We start from the raw sequence: 6,108 nt of genomic DNA on the forward strand, positions 1-6,108 counted from the left end.
CAAAACACATCCTATCTTATTACACGGAAGAAAAATTCTATTCCACTTGCTCTTACGTTTGACATATTCCGATTTCCTGTTCAAAATCACTTGTCCACTTTTTGGGCTAACTTTCACATTCTACTTATCCTCGCATAAAAATTTTACGTACATAACCTCTTCAGCCTCAAAAAACTTGGTATTCTTTTCGTTCCAAACTTTTCTCCTACTCAACTCCTAACACTATAAATCACAGCTCCATTCGACGTTAAAATATTGTTTTCACATTTGGGGTGAAGCAGCCAAGACAAAAATCAGAATTCTTGATTGTAAACAGAAGAGAGAAATCCATCTAACAGGCTACCTCGCCCTCTGGGGACCCGCATTTCTTATAGAAATTCTGCATCTGCATTGTGCCATTTTTAATAAATACTTCCACTGTTATCTTTCAAAACACTAAAAGATTTTTGCGAATGCAGAAGCTACATTTGTAATGTGTTCGTGCAGGAAAGGTTGGAGGTATAGGTGCGCCCAAGAAGGAAAATCTTGTCATGTTTAGATATCTCGGTATTACTGGAAGTTGGAGAGAGATGAAAACTCTTTCTTGTGAGAGTGATCAGACAGTACTGAGTTTTTGGTGGCATTGAAACCTACCAGGTTGTCCTTGCTCCATTGATTTACAGCTAGGAGTATCGAAGTTCAGAAAATTGATCGTGATGGATCCTGAGGATTCTAATACTTGAACGCTACAAGATTTGTCAAATGAAAAGGAGAGTGTACTATCATCGGTAAAACTATGGATAGATTTTAGCTTTAGGAGAGCAGGTCATTTATATATAAGAAGAAGAGAACAGGTGAAAGAATGGAGCCCTAGAATGCTCCTGCATTCTTTAGGTGAAGAACATGGCATATAGTGAGTGACTAGTGAGAAAACTGGTAATCCAGTTGCTCAGTGTGGAAGCAGACCATAGCATGACAGTGTTCTAAGTAGAACCTCGTGCCAAACTTGATCAAGTGCTTTTGAAATGCAAGAACAGGTTACTGAGTTTCTTCAAACTTTTCCAGGACTTGAATCCAGAGGTGGGTGGTGAAGGTCAGAAGATCAGATGTGGATAGCGGAATCAGTATTGCGATCACTGATTAGTTGGTGCAAGAGTTGATTGCTGATGACCTCCATAATCAATCTGCATAATTAATCAAACTGATGACCCACATCAGTTTGATTAATTATGGAGATTGATGGAATTGATGGTAAAACAAGTTTTTAACACAATAGGTTGGATACCATCAGGACCAGATTTATTGTTTGTGTTCAGATTATTATTAAGGTTATTATAAACTTATTGTTATTGGTCAGGTTATTGTAAAAGGTAACATAAACAGAATAGTAATATTAGGATATACAGATGATATATGCCTTGTTGGAGAAAATACCGAAGAAATTAGAACAGCATTTATAAAACTCAAAATTACTGATGAGAAACTTGTGACTGGACAATTCATCGCGGGAAAATTAATCTTGTGGAAAATTCTCGCGAAATAATTCATTTCGAACTCATGGTATTCGGGTGAAGTAATATGATGCCGAGGTCTCCATATTAAATAACCGGTTGAAAAACAAAGGCTGAAATACTGGGTTGAACTGCACTATAGAACTATAGCTGGTATTAGAAAACCCGATTTAATTGCAAAGAAGGATAAAAGAGTTTGGGTTATTGATCCATAGATAGTGGATACTGGGCGCACTTATTGTCAGTCATAGGAACAAGATTTAATATTGCGAGCAGAATACAGAACTTTCTCGACAGATTGAAGAGGAGTTTGGAGCAGCTCCTCATTTCACAAGTGCTACCATCTCCCTTCGTGGTGTATGGGGCAGTGAGAGTAACAGAGACTTAACTTCTATAGGCATTACTTTGACAGACATTAAAATCTTGTCGCTTAGAGCTTTGCAGGACACACTGGTGGCGTGGCGTCGTCACCAACAAATGACTTCTGGAATATCTCGTTCAGAGATTATATATATCTTGATGTATTTTGGTTTTGGCCTTACTGGCCTATTGGGGTAAAGGTATCAGCCTTTACTCTGGAAAACCATAATATGTGGCACTGTATTTCAGTGTGAAGTTTCACTGTATTTCAGTGTCAACCGATACAATAATATCGCAAGAAAATGTGAAATCCGATGGTCATGTAATTCCCATATATGAAAAAAAAATCAGCTAACACCTTATTATTCTCGTATAGGGAGTACACGAGGCCGTTTTAGCCCTATCTAACTTTTGGAGACTGAGTGGGCAGTTCAATCTCCACTGGTACCAAATCAGGGACAGCTAGACCAAGGTTGTCACTAATTAAGAGGCATGCAGTGAAGAGAGACGGCTCAATAAGTGTCGCCATCTCGTAGTCCCTAACCCTAACACAATATATTTAATGTCTGAAATAATGTGGGTTCTACGGCCGATTTTGTTGAGTTTACGGAACGAAAACCCGAGTTTCAGGGAGAAAAAACCCGCTTGCCCGTGCCAGAGAACGACTAACTCTGGAACCGGTCGAATAAAAGGCTTCGAAAAATTTCCTCTAGTCGCCGACTAGATTCCGAAGCAATTCTTCCTTCGTGCAGTCAAGCACTGTGGTATGCAAACGCCACATCCACTGAGCTACACAGGCTGTTTTCCCATATGTGAAAAAAAAAAATAATAATTTTATGTATTATTTATTATTTCGATTATATTAGCGTTCTGAAATTTTTTATTCCGTATAAAGTTATTAATATTAATATTTTTTCTTAGATATTACATGTTCTGTAGATGGAATATTAATTTTTACAAAACTGAGATAGGGTGGTTAGAGAGAAAGAGCACCATATTTAAGAATATTTAGGGAAAATAGTTATTTCCAACTAATATTTATAAGTAGGTATTAACATATTCCTATTATTCTTATTAACTCTTCTAAATATTTTAGAATGGTCATTGGGAGAATAAACTATTTAAGAATAGTTTGGGAGAAAGGGCACATTATTTAAGAATGTTTATTCTTCTAACCGTTCACTATCTTTCTGTTCTGCGCATTTAGACACCCATTCCAGGTGTGCTATATATCTTTTATCTGAACTAATTCAGAAGGTAAGGTGTTTCAGTTATTGAATACACGTGTATTTTGAAAATCACTGCACTTTTCTTGCATATTAAAGATATGTTGTATGCTGCTGTCGTTTGAAGAACTAGTTTAAGATCATAGGTGCACTTCTGGCCTTCAATAACCAGTGTGCTGTGGTCTCACATCGGATGACAAAATTCATCTCTCACCTAATAAAATTACATAAATGCTATCATCATTGTGTAAATTAGCATAAGATATATTGCCATTTGCTGCTGCATTACTAGCCTTTACCTTTTCCTCCAATACTAATAATTTATGACACTAAGAAGGTTTACATTTTATATTTAGTCTACTTTTCTGAAAAAAAAAAGCATGCTCCCAAAGTGAAATTCGTAATTAATCACGACTCTTGTGAACCGTTCAAAAATAAACTGTAATCTGAAATATCATGTCGTTAACAACCAACTGGATAGTGTACTCTCTCCCACCAATGAGCTGTGGATTAGAAACTCGCAATGGACATGGATGTTTGTAATTGTTTTTAGGTGAAAGATGAATTTTGTCGTCTGATGTGAGACTACAGCATTGCTTATTGGACGCTTGAAGTGGCTTGAGTGGTTTTCATGTTTGGTATCTAAAGCTGGTTTCCAGACCAGGTTAAAATTAATAAAAATTACAACGAAAATTATAACAGCGTACAACATACACTATCTAGCAATAATTGTCTGGACACTTTAGCAATTTACAATTGATACCAGCAGGCGGACCCTAATATCAACTTTGGCTATGATCACCTCCTGCACCCTTTGAGGGAGACTTTGCACCAATGTGCGGCAGACATTAGGTGGAATTTGTCTCCATTCCTCCATTAAAGCAGCACTGAGTTCAGCGACAGATCGATGCTGCTGCTCTGGAACTTAACCTGGATCTCAATCGCCGCTCCAGTTCATCCCACAGCTGTTCGATAGGGTTGAGGTCAGGACTCTGTACAGGCCAGGGCAATCGTTTAACACCCACCTCTTCATACCATTCCACAACAGCTACAGATTTGTGGCGTAGGGCTGTGTCGTCTTCAGATCCGTTCCTCAAAAACTCCACAATGTAGACAGCACCTGATTATCCAGAACATCAAAGTACTGAGCTGCCTTCACGGAACCATGGACAACGACCACTGGTCCCATTCCAAACCAGCTGAATGCTCTTCACACTCCTCCACCACCAACCTTTGCTCTGGGTACAACACAATGTGGTAACCAGGGTTCACCAGATTTCCTCCACACCCACATCCTACCATCAGATTGTAAACAGGTGAGCATTGATTAATTGCTCCAGAGTACCATTTTCCACACAGGTCAATGATAGGATGTGGGTTTACACCAGGGCAGACGGATGAGCCGCCTAGTTCGTTGTTGTGATGTCCTGTTTGTGTGCCGACGCTCTTCCGTGGAAACCCAGTAAATATTTTCGTACAGTATTAGTGCTCACTGTGGTGATAATACTGGCGCTCTGAACTCATTATGAATGGTCTGGGCCAATTGTAGCCGGTTTTTGCCACCCCTATTAACACCCTCCTGTCACTATCAGTCATTTTCGACGGCCGACCTCACTGTTTTCCTGCACTAGTGATGACAAAACGTCTCCATTTGTTGATTACGTCGCCAACCGTTGATTTTGGATGCTCCAGGCGAGCGGTAATGGCAAGTATGGACATGCCACCAATGTAATAGCCCACGATAACCCTTCTCTCGAAGTCGCTGTGTTCATGTCGTATTACCATACTACATGTATTCAACTGCTAGATATAAAAGATTGCTTCCTACTATCTGCACACCTGTTTTTATGTTATTAACAAACCTGGAATGTTCCATAACTGCAAATAACAAGGGCGTCGCGACAGTTATTCGTAGATAGTGTACAATTTATTACAAATAGATTTTAGAAGCTGTTCAAATTAAACCACATTTCGAAATAAAACAACGTTTTTTTTTTACGAAACTAAAACACATGCATTTCGATACAAAAAATATGTGTCAGTCGTAATTCTCGTGATTGTGAAAAATAACTAATTTGTACCTTACTTCTTAGTAAGGTACAAATTTTCGAACTTTGATCTAAGAGGTCATAACAGAGATATCCGGAAAATTTTTGGTAGAAAGTGTATCTCTCCTATGAAGGAAAAATGGAGTCATTTTTAAAAAAAAAACACGTGTATTCATTAACTGAAACACTGCATTTCTGAATTAGTTCAGATAAAATTTGTGTGTGTGTGTGTGTGGCTCAGCAGAAGTGTCGTTTGCACTTTACGGCGCTTGACTGCACGACGAAAGATTCGAATCTAGTCGCCGACTAGGGAAACATTTTCTGAGCCTTTTCTCGACTGGTTCCCGAGTTAGTCGATCTCTGGCATGGGCAAGCGGGTTTTTTCTCCAGGAAGCTCGCGATTTTCATCCCGTAAACTCAAGGAAATCGGCCGTCAACACACACACACACACACACACACTATTTTCAGACATTAAAAATATTGTGTTAGGGACCACGAGATGGCTGCATTTGCTAGCCACCTTCTTCACTGTGTACCAATTAATATGTGAGATCTTGGGCCAGCTATCTCTCATTGGCTAAAAGCTGGGATTTTACTTCCCACCCAGTGTCCAAAAGAGATAGGGCTAAAACCTAAAACGGCCTTGCCTACTCCCTATCCCCAGAACAAAACGATATATATAGATAGATAGATATTTTTTTTTTTTTATTTATCTTGTTAAAATAAACATTACACGATAGGCAACAATGACTATTTACATATTATAAGTATATATTTACAGAGAAAGAAAACATTTTCCTTTCGGGTGTACAAAAGAGAATGCAATAAATGAATATTCAAAATTAACAGTTCAGTTTCAGTCTGAGTTATCATTCAGATGAAGCACATTGTCGTCGTCAATCCAGAAGAGGGTACCAGTTGGATTCCACTCCTCTAGGAATTTCGCGACAGTTCTTGTTTCTTTGAAGTGCTCAAATTCCAAT

The sequence above is a fragment of the Typopeltis vanoorti genome, chromosome 11, assembly GCF_054136105.1.
Source record: "Typopeltis vanoorti isolate ZY-2024b chromosome 11, IOZ_Tvanoo_1.0, whole genome shotgun sequence".
Classification (NCBI taxonomy): domain Eukaryota; kingdom Metazoa; phylum Arthropoda; class Arachnida; order Uropygi; family Thelyphonidae; genus Typopeltis; species Typopeltis vanoorti.